Source organism: Eubalaena glacialis, chromosome 9 (assembly GCF_028564815.1).
Source record: "Eubalaena glacialis isolate mEubGla1 chromosome 9, mEubGla1.1.hap2.+ XY, whole genome shotgun sequence".
Lineage (NCBI taxonomy): Eukaryota > Metazoa > Chordata > Mammalia > Artiodactyla > Balaenidae > Eubalaena > Eubalaena glacialis.
The window spans coordinates 101,044,640-101,056,712 of record NC_083724.1 but is presented as its reverse complement, the minus strand read 5'-3'; the positions used below and the strand labels follow the sequence as shown (position 1 = coordinate 101,056,712).

General features: G+C 34.7%; 1 long non-coding RNA gene across 2 annotated transcripts in view; it reads right to left on the bottom strand.

The window, feature by feature from the left end:
• The window catches only part of LOC133097478 (uncharacterized), a 118,281-nt gene that overhangs the window by 352 nt on the left and 105,856 nt on the right, over positions 1 to 12,073 (bottom strand). The window contains exon 4 of one of the 2 annotated variants that reach the window (XR_009702019.1): positions 1,081 to 1,227. This is a non-coding gene — a long non-coding RNA (uncharacterized LOC133097478). Of the gene's footprint in view, positions 1 to 558; positions 1,228 to 12,073 lie in introns of those variants that run through there. The other variant, XR_009702018.1, reaches the window with a different exon arrangement.

Sequence of the window (12,073 nt, the reverse complement as noted above, 5' to 3'; positions counted from 1 at the left end):
CTTAGTTCTGTAGCCACAATGTCCTGGACTGCCAACAACCTGAATGGGGCCCCAATGAGAACCCAGCACCTTGACGCCTTGGCTTAGCTTTGTGTGACTTTGTCTCACGGGTTATTTGGAAGATGATCTACATATAGGTCTGTGGCTCATTTCAACTTAAATTATATTTGTGTGCACGGTCAGCGTCAGGGTTCATTTTTATTTACAAATGGGTATCCAGAATTTGTAGGAAAGACCATCCTTTCTTCATCAAATTATATCATCACCTTCGTTTGTCGAAATATCAAATGACTGTATGTGTTATATGTGTTATATGTTGAACATGTGGGTCAGTCTCCACTGATCTGTTTGTCTGTCCTCATGACAGTAACACAGGGTCTTGTTTCCCGCAGATTACAGTTAAGTCGTGACCTCCAGCATTTTCTATTTTGGAAAATATATCCATTTCCATAAAATTTGTCAAGTCAGCTTGGAAATTTCTACAAAACTGCTTACTGGGATTTTGATTACTTTGAATCTATAGATTGATTTGGGGATAACTGACATCTTAATGTTTAGTCTTCTAAGCCATGAACATGGCATATATGACCCCATTTATATAGGCCTTCATTTATTTCTCTCAACAAAGTTTTGTAGGTTTAAGTGAACAGGGCTTGCACATATTTTGTTAAAATTATTCATAAGTATTTTTATACTATTTAAATGTTATTTTAAAATTTGATTTTCCAATATTTTCATTGCTAGTATACAGCATATATAGAAATACATAAATAATTGTATGATCAAGCCACCCAAGATGGCTCTTCTCTTGCTCGCTGTACAACCCCTGCCCGACCAGTCCTCCTTCATCTACACACTACTCACATCACCAACCTTCCCTCCTAATACATACTTGCCCCCGGCCCCAGCTAGTGATTGTTCTAATCTTTAGATCAGAGCATCTCCACCGTGATAGCTTATCAAAGGGACGGTGAGGGACGTGCCCCTCTGCTTGTTTCCCTGGTAACCGATGAGCCAACCTGATGTCAATTCCCCCTATAACCGGTAACCTCCCCGAGCCCTGGGAGCAAAGACTACTACCATGTCCTGCCCGCTGTCTGCCGCACACCGTGGAGTGTTGCTCCAGGACATGTAAGCTCCTCCATCCATTAAACCATTGATGTCTATGTCGCTGACTCCAGGCTCTTTCTTCGGTCTCGAGGCTGGGCAAGTGCAGGGCTTGCAGGCCTGTAGGGTGCAACGCAACAGTAATACATAGGGGAATGTATAGTTTTGTATTTACAAAAAAATTTCTGTGCATACTATATGTAGCATACATAGAAATCATTTGTGTATAAATATAAATAGAAATGCATTCGAGTTTTGTATATTGACCCGTATTCAACTGCCTTGCTAAATTTACATATTAATTCTTTTTTTCTGTGTGTGTGTGTGTTTTGAGCACTTAGAGTAAATCTAATTTCTTTTTTTTTTAAACATCTTTATTGGAGCATAATTACAAGGTGTTAGTTTCTGCTGTATAACAAAGTGAATCAGCTATATGTATATATATCCCCATTCCCCCTCCCTCTTGCATCTCCCTCCCACCCTCCCCATCCCACCGCTCTAGGTGGTCACAAAGCAATGATCTCCCCGTGTGATCCAGCTGCTTCCCACTAGCTATCTGTTTTACATTAGGTAGTGTATATATGTCCATGCCACTCTCTCACTTCGTCCCAGCTTACCCTTCCCCCTCCCCATGTCCTCAAGTCCATTCTCTACATCTGCGTCTTTATTCCTGTCCTGCCCCTAGGTTCTTCAGAACCTTTTTTTTTTTTTTTTAGATTCCATATATATGTATTCCCATATGGTATTTGTTTTTCGCTTTCTGACTTCACTCTGTATGACAGACTCTAGGTCCATCCACCTCACTACAAATAACTCAGTTTTGTTTCTTTTTATGGCTGAGTAATATTCCATTGTATATATGTGCCACATCTTCTTTATCCATTCATTTGTTGATGGACACTTAGGTTGCTTCCATGTCCTGGCTATTGTAAATAAAGCTGCAATGAACATTGTGGTACATGACTCTTTTTGAATTGTGGTTTTCTCAGGGTATATGCCCAGTAGTGGGATTGCTGGGTCGTATGGTAGTTCTATTTTTAGTTTTTTAAGGAACCTCCATACTGTTCTCCATAGTGGCTGTATCAATTTACATTCCCACCAACAGTGCAAGAGTGTTCCCTTTTCTCCACGCCCTCTCCAGCATTTATTGTTTGTAGATTTTTTGATGATGGCCATTGTGACCGGTGTGAGATGATATCTCATTGTAGTTTTGATTTGCATTTCTCTAATAATTAATGATGTTGAGCATTCTTTCATGTGTTTGTTGGCAATCTGTGTATCTTCTGTGGAGAAATGTCTATTTAGGTCTTCTGACCATTCTTGGATTGGGTTGTTTGTTTTTTTTGATATTGACCTGCATGAGCTGCTTGTAAATTTTGGAGATTAATCAATCCTTTGTCAGTTGCTTCATTTGCAAATATTTTCTCCCATTCTGAGGGTTGTCTTTTCATCTTGTTTATGGCTTCCTTTGCTGTGCAAAAGCTTTTAAGTTTCATTAGGTCCCATTTGTTTATTTTTGTTTTTATTTCCATTTCTCTAGGAGGTGGGTCAAAAAGGATCTTGCTGTGATTTATGTCATGGAGTGTTCTGCCTATGTTTTCCTGTAAGAGTTTCATAATATCTGGCCTTACATTTAGGTCTTTAATCTATTTTGAGTTTATTTTCGTGTATGGTGTTAGGGAGCATTCTAATTTCATTCTTTTATATGTGGCTGTCCAGTTTTCCCAGCACCACTTATTGAAGAGGCTGTCTTTCCTCCACTGTATATTCTTGCCTCCTTTATCAAAGATAAGGTGACTATATGTGCGTGGGTTTATCACTGGGCTTTCTATCCTGTTCCATTGATCTATATTTCTGTTTTTGTGCCAGTACCATACTGTCTTGATTACTGTAGCTTTGTAGTATAGTCTGAAGTCAGGGAGCCTGATTCCTCCAGCTCCGTTTTTCTTTCTCAAGATTGCTTTGGCTATTCAGGGTCTTTTGTGTTTCCATACAAATTGTGAGATTTTTTTGTTCTAGTTCTGTGAAAAATGCCAGTGGTAGTTTGATAGGGATTGCATTGACTCTGTAGATTGCTTTGGGTAGTAGAGTCATTTTCACAATGTTGATTCTTCCAGTCCAAGAACATGATATATCTAGAGTAATATAATTATATATATATATGTATTATATATATAATATATTAGAGTTAGATATATTTATAAATATATAATATATTATAATTATGTTATTTATATAAATATAAAATAAATACATTTATATTATAATTATATATTTATAAATATATATTATATAATATATATTTTATATATATATAAAAATATATATACTTTGTGGTATAAAATTGGTTAAATCAGTCAGAAAATAACTACCCATAAGGAATAGATTTATAATTTAACTACATTAAATTGTAAAAGTTCTGTACGTTAAAACACTATTTAAAAATTGAAAGATAAAGTAATGAGTGTCCGAGAATATTTTCTAAAGATATAAACAATAAAGGATTAAAATGTATATACATATATATTTTTTTAAATTTAAACATATAATTTTAAATCTCTTTGATTCAATAGGAAGGCAGGCAACGTATAGGAAATAGGTGGTGCTTCATAATAGAGAAAATAAAAATGGCCAAAAAGATATGAAAATTTACTTAAAATCATTTTTATTCAAGGAAGTGCATATGAAACTATGGTGAGATACCACTCTATCCCCTCAGACTGGCAAACATTAAAAACCTTTAGAGTTATGAGTGTTGTTGAGGATATGTCACAACAAGAACTCATTCAGCACTGGAGGCAGTGCATATTAATCCATCCCTTTGGAAAACAAGTTGTTATTAAATGGTAAAGTGGTGATATTCCTATCACCACCCCTAGGAATATATAACTTTGAGAAGCTCATGCGCACATGAACCATGACAGTATGAACAAGATTGTTCATAAAAGCAAGAATAGTAGTCCCAAATTAGAAACAACCCAAGTATTCATAAATAGTAAAATGGATAAATATGCTGCAGTAGAGTCATACAATGGAAATATTCTACAGAAATGCAGGTAAACAAACTAGAGCTCCATCCAACAACATTGATGAATCTTACAAAAGGTTGAACAGAAGAAGGCATAAAAAAGTAAATCTATCATTCCATAGATTCCATTTATATGCAACTCAGAAATAAGCAAAACTAACTTGTATTGTTTAGAGATGTAAACATAGGAGATAAAATCATAAAGCAAAGCAGAGAAATGATCACTATGACAATCAAGATTGTGATTGCACATAAACTGGAGCAAGAGGGTTTTGATCATGAAAGAACACTCATATTCTTTTTGGGGACCTGCAATTTTTAATTTCTTAAGCTGGGTAGTAATTACATTAGTGTTTGCTTTATAATACTTTGTTAAATTGTACATCTATGTTTTGTTTGCTTTTGCACATACATTGTGTTTAACAATAAAAATTTTTAAATTATATATTACTTATATGTTGTAAAAAGATTTACCACAAAATTCAACAGTTTAAGTAGGCAAATACTTATTATCTCACATATTTCCTGAAGGCCAGGCCTTTGTGAGTATCTTAGCCGGGTGGCCTTGGGGTCAAGCCATTGGCCAGGGCTGTAGTCATATGGCTTGACTGGGGCCGGAGGATCCACTTCCATGAAAGTTCACACACATGTCTGTTGGTTGGGGGCCTCAGCTCCTTACCATGTGGGCCACTTCACAGGGCTGCTTGAGTTTCCTTACCACATGACAGCTGATTTCCTCCAGAGTGAATGATTCAAGAGAGAAAGAGAAGAGGGCAATGCCTTTCATAACCTAGTATCAGAAGTCAAACACTGTCACTTTGCCACATTCTATTCATTAAAAGGAAGTCATTAAAGTCCAGTCCATGATGAAGATAGAGGAATTAAACTCCATCTCTTCAAGGGAATGGTATCAGAGTATTTGTGGACATATTTTAAATCACCATAAATTTTATCAGAAGTCTACTATAAACAAATTCAGTGTAGAGTACCTATATTAGGAAAAGTATTTGCAACATATAGGAAAGCAAAATGACTTAATCTATTATAAATGAAGATAAGAACTCAATATACACACTGAAAAAAGACATGAAAAAATTCTAATGAGCATATAAGAGGAAAAATATAAACATTGCTAGTGAAAATGAAAATCTGAGTTTTTACAGCTTTTCTGGAAGAAATGTCACATATATTGTATATTAGTGTGGAGACTTAAACCACTTAATATACGAAGAATTTATTTCTTTAAAAGGCAATAAAGACACAGACCTACTAGAGAATGGACTTGAGGATACAGGGAGGGGAGAGGGTAAGCTGGGACAAAGTGAGAGAGTGGCATGGACATATATACACTACCAAACGTAAAATAGATAGCTAGTGGGAAGCAGCCGCATAGCACAGGGAGATCAGCTCGGTGCTTTGTGACCACCTAGAGGGGTGGGATAGGGAGGGTAGGAGGGAGGGAGACGCAAGAGGGAAGAGATACGGGGACATATATATATGTATAACTGATTCACTTTGTTATAAAGCAGAAACTAACACACTACTGTAAAGCAATTATACTCCAATAAAGATGTTTAAAAAAACAGGGGGGCCAATATGTATAAAATATGTATGGAGATGTTTATTTTACATTATTTGTAGAAGAAAAGAGCTGAAACAAATTGAATGGCCAATAAGTACAGAAATCTTTGAATACATTATGACACATCCATGATGTGAAAACATTTTTTAAACTTTCTATTGACAAATAGTGTACATACAGAAAAGTGCAATATTGTATGCATAAAGCCCAAAGAAATATCACTATCTGGTCACGCTCATGATATCAGCATTCTAATCAAGAAAGAGAACAATGCCAGGACCCCCAAAGCCCTCTCAGCTTCCTTGTAGTCTCAAACTTCTCTGAGTAACCACTATCCTGACATCTGAGAACATAGATTAATGTTGCTTTTTTTGGTACTTTGCATGCGTGAAATCATATAGTATGTTATGTGGTATATTATATAGTTGACACTTGAACAACACTGCTTTGAACTGTGGGTTCACTTATATGTGGGTATTTTTCAATAGTAAATAGTATAGTACTACACAGTCGGTGGTTGGTTGAATCTGCAGATGCAGAGGAACCAGGGATATGGAGAGTTGACTATAAGTTATACATGGGTTAACTCCCATGTTGTTCAAGGGTCAACTGTAGTTTTATTTTCCTTTGTATTGTGTTTGTCAGATTCATCCATACTACATGCAGTTATAGGTAATTGATTCTCATTGCTGCGTAGTACTTTATTGTGTCTCAACTTATTTATCCACACCAGTTTTAACAGGTATTTAGTTTCCAGCTTGGGACTATTATGATTAGTGCTATGAATATTCTAGTACATGTCTTTTGGTAAATAAATGTGCATATTTCTGATAGATATATACCTAGGAGCAGGATTGCTGGGTCATAGGATATGCACGTGTTTGGCTTTAGTAGACTCTGCCAAACAGTATTCCAAAGTGGTTGGACCAATTTATGCTCCCAGTAAGAGTGTATGAGATTTGCTGTTGTTCCACATTCATACCAACACTTGCTTTTTCCATGTTTTAGATTTCAGCTTTTGGATGTGTGTCATGAAGTGGTTCTCATATATTTTCTTCTAGAAGCCTAATTGTTTTTTCTTCACATTTAGGTATGCAATCCATATGGAATTGATTTTTATGTATGGTATGAGGTAAGTGTCAGGTCACATTTATTTTTTCATATGGCTATTCAATTGACCCAGCACCACTTATTGAAAAGATCCATCTTTACCATGCTATTTTGATGATGATAGCTTTTTAGTATAGTTTGAAATCAGGGACTATGATACCTCCAACTTTGTTTTCTTTACCAAGGTTGTTTAGACTATTTGGGTCTTTTGTGTGGAAAGATACACTGTGTTCATGAATTGGAAGAATTAATATTGGTAAAAATGACCATACTACCCAAGGCAATCTGCAGATTCAGTGCAATCCCTTTCAAAATACCAACAGCATTTTTCACAGAACTGCAATAAATTATTCTAAAATGTGTATGAAAACACAGAAGACACAGAATAATCAAAACAATCTTGACAAAGAAGAACAAAGCTGGAGGTATCATGCTCCCTGATCTTAAACTATACTACAAAGCTACAGTCATCAGAACAGTATGGTACTGGCACAAAAATAGACACATAAATCGTTAGAACAGAATAGAGAGCCCAGAATTAAACCCACACTTATATGGGCAATTCCTCTATGCCAAAGTAGGCAAGAATATACAATGGGGAAAAGATAGTGTCTTCAGTTATTGGTGTTGGGTAAACTGGACAGCTCCATGAAAAAGAATCAAACTGGACTACTTTCTCACACCATAAAAAAAAAAAAAACCAAAAAACTCAAAATGGATTAAAGCCTTAAACGTAAGACCTGAAAACACAAAACATCTAGAAACACATAGTCAGTACACTCTCTGACATTGGTCTTAGCAATATTTTTTTGGATATGTGTCTTCAGACAAGGGAAACAAAAGCAAAAATAAACAAACGGGACTACATCAAACCAAAAAGCTTTTGTATAGCAAAGGAAACTTTTAACAAAATGAAAAAACAGCATGCTGAATAGGAGAAGGTATTTGCAAATGATATCCAATAAGGGGTTAATATCCAAAATATACAAAGAACTCATATGACGCAAAAGATCTCATATAACCCAATACCAATTGAAAAATTTGCAGAGGGCCTAAATAGACATTTTTCCAAAGACATACATATGGCCAACAGACACATGAAAAGATGTCAGCATTACTAAATATCAGGGGAATGCAAATCAAAACCACTATGAGATATCACCTCACACCTGTCAGAATGGCTATTACAAAAAGACAAGAAATAACAAGTGTTGGTAAGGATGTAGAGAAAAGGGAACCCTTGTGCACTGTTGGTGGTACAAATTGGTGTAGCCACTATGGAAAACAATATGGAGGTTCCTCAAAAAGTTAAAAATAGAACTACTATATGATCCAGCAATTCCACTTTGGGTATTTTTCCAAAGAAAACAAAAACATTAATTAGAAAAAATATATGCATCCCTATGTTTATTGCAGCACTACTTACAAGAGGCAAGATATGGAAACAACCTAAGTGTCCATCGATAGATAAATGGATAAAGATGTGGTATATTATACACAGTGGAATATTACTCAGCCATAAAAAAGAATGAGATCTTTTGTGATTTTGATGTGACAACATGGATTGACCTAGAGGTTATTATGCTAAGTGAAATAAGTCAGGCAGAGAAAGAAAAATGATGTATGATTTTAACTTATATGTGGAATGTAAAAAACAAAGCAAATGAACAAATGAACAAAATAGAAACAGTCTCTTAGATACAGAGAAGAAATAGTGGTTGCCATAAGGTAGGGGGTGGGGGGTTGAGTGAAATAGGTGAAGGAGATTAAGAGGTGTAAACTTCCCGTTACAATATAAATGAGTTGTGAGGATGAAATATACAGCATGTGGAATATAATCAGTAATATTGTAATATCTTTGTATAGTAATGTATTGTAACTAGATTTATCACAGTAACATTTTCTAATGTATAGAAATATTGAATCACTATGTTGTACACCTGGAACTAACATAGTGTTGTAGGTCAATTATACTTCAATTAAAAAAAAAAAACTAGTTCTTTGAAAAGATCAATAGAGCTAATGAGCCTCTAGCCAGGCTAACTAAGAAAAAAAGAGAGAAAATACAAATTAGTAACATCCAAAATAAAGGAGGGACATTACTACAGATCCCATGGATAGTAGAAGGATAATCAAGGAATACTATGAACAACACTATGGCCACAAATTTGATAACCGAGATTAAATGGAGTAATTCCTTGAAAGACACATCTGCCAAAACTCACACAAGAAGAAAGAGATGCTGAATAGGCCTGTATCTATTAAATAAATTGAATCAACAATTAATAACCTTCCAAAACAGAAAGCAGCAGGCTCAGATAGGTTCACTGGTGAATTCAAATATTTAAGGAAGAAATTATGCCAATTTTATACAATCTCTTCCAGAAGATAGACACAGAGGGGAAACCTCCTAACTCATTATATGAGGCCAGCATTACCCTAAAACCAAAACCAGATAGTCTTTAAAAGAAAACTACAGACCAATATCTCTCATGAACACAAATGCAAAAATCCTCAACAAAACATTAGCAAATCAAAACCAAAAATGTATGAAAAGAATTATACACCATGACCATGTGAGATTTATCCCAGGTGTGCAAGGCTGGTTTATCATTTGGAAATCCATTAATGTAATCTATCACATCAACAGTCTAAAGAAGAAAAATCACATGATCATATCAATAGATACAGAAAAAGTATTTGACAAAATCCAATACTCATTCTTGATAAAAACTCTTAGCAAACTAGGAATAGAGGGGAACTCTCTCAAATTGATAAAGACCATCTATACAAAATCGATAGCTAACATTATACTTAATGATGAGAAACTAAGCTATTCCACTAAAAGCAGGAACAAGGCAGATGTCCTCTCTCACCACTCCTTTTCAACATCACACCAGAAGTTCTAGATAACTCAATAATACCAAAAAAGGGAAATAAAAGTTATACAGAGTGTAAAAGAAGAAATAAAACTATCTTTGTTCATGGATGACATGATTGTCTATATAGAAAACTCAAAAGAATTAACAAAAAAATTTCTGGAACTAATAAGTTATTACAGCAAATTTGAAAGATGTAAGGTTAATGTACAAAAGGTTAACACTTTCCTTATCCCAGCAATAAACAAGTAGAATTTTAAATTAAAAACATATTGCCATTTACATTAACACAAATACTTAGGTGTAAATCTAACAAAATACATACAAGAGCTACATGAGGAAAACTACAAAATTCTGATGAAACAAATTAAAAAAAGAACTCAATAAGTATAGAGATATTTCATGTTCATGGATGGGAAAACTCAATTTTGTCAAGATGTTGGTTCTTCGTAACTTGATTTATAGATTCAATGCAATCCCTATTAAAATGCCAGCATGCTATTTTGTGGATGTCAACTAAGTGATTCTAAAGTATATCTGGAGTGGCAAAAGACCCAGAATAGCCAGTATTGAAGGAGAAGAACAAAGCAGAAGGACTGACACTGCCTGACTTCAAGACTTACAATAAAGCTATAGTAACCAAGTGTGGTGTTGGTGATAGAACAGTTAAATAGACCATTGGAACAGAATAAAGAGCCCAGAAAGAGACTCACATAAATATCACTATATTTCTGTGAAAGTATCACTGATCTTGATGAAATACAATGGTAAAATGGAGAAAAGACACTCTCTTCAACAAATGGTGCTGGAACAACTAGACAGCCACATATTAAAAAACATAAGAATCTAGAGACAGACCTTTCAAAAAAATTAACTGAAAATGGATGATAGACCTTAATATAAAATGCAAAATTATAAAACTCCTAGGAGTTAACACAGAAAAATTCTAGATGGATTTTGGTATGGTGATAACTTTTTAGATACAACACCAAAGGTATGGTCTGTGAAAGAAATAATTGATAAGGTGGACTCATAAAAATTAAAAAAAAGAAAAACCTTCTGCTCTGTGAAAGACACTGTCAAGAGAATAAGAAAACAGCCACAGACTGCGAGAAAATATTTGCATAAGATTTATACAATGAAGGGCTGTAATTCACAATACACAAAGAACTCTTAAAATTAAATAATAAGAAAATGAACATCCTGATTTAAACATGGGCAAAAAACCTGAACAGATACATCATTGAGGAAGATAAACAGATGACAAAATAGCATACAAAAAATGCTCAACATTATATGTCATTAGGAAATTGCAAATTAAAACAATAGTAAGATACCACTACACACCTATCAGAATGGCCAAAATCTGTAACACTGACAACACCAAATGCTGACAAGGATGTGGAGCAAGAGGAACTCTCATTCATTGCTAGTGGGAATGCAAAATGGTACCACCACTTTGGAAGACAGTTAAGCACTTTCTTACAAAACTAAACATACTCCTACCATATGATCCAGCAATTGCACTACTTGGCATTTACCCAAAGGAATTGAAAAGTTATGAACCTGCACATGGATGTTTATAGCATCTTTATTCATAATTGCAAAAATTTAAAAGCAACCAAGTTGTCCTTCATTAGGTGAATAAATAAATAAACTGTGAAACATCCAGGCAATGGAATATTATTCAGCACTAAAAAGAAATGAGCTTTCAAGCCATGAAAAGACATAGAAGAAACTTAAATGCCTATTACTAAGTGAAAGAAGACAATCTGAAATGGCTACGCACTGTATGGTTCCAATATATGAAATTCTAGATAAGGTAAAATGATGCAGACAGTAAAAAAGAACAGTGGTTTCCAGGGGTTCAGAAGGAGGGAGGAATAAATAAATTTGTGGAGCACAGAGGATTTCTAGGGCAGTGTAGCCGTTCTGTATGATACTATAATGGTGATACATGTCATTATACATTTGTCAAAACCCACAGGGTGAACCTTGATGAACTTTTGGTGACAATGATGTGTCAATGTAGGTTGATTATCAAATAACCTGTACATGTACTCTCTGGTATGAGACATTGGTAGTGGGGGAAGCTGTGTGTGTGTTGGGGCAGGGGGTAACTTTTATACTGTCTCCTCAATTTTCCTATGAATATAAAATAAATAGAGCTTCTTACGAAAATATTTTCAAATTAAAAAATAGAAAAGGAGAGATTCCTAACTCATTTCTGAGGCTAGTATTAGCCTTAAAAGGCCTTGTAAGAAAGTTACAAATCAATATCCCTTATGAAAATAGACATAAAATTTTCTAATAAAATTATAGCAAATTAAATCCAGAAATTTATAAAAGGAATAATACATCACAACC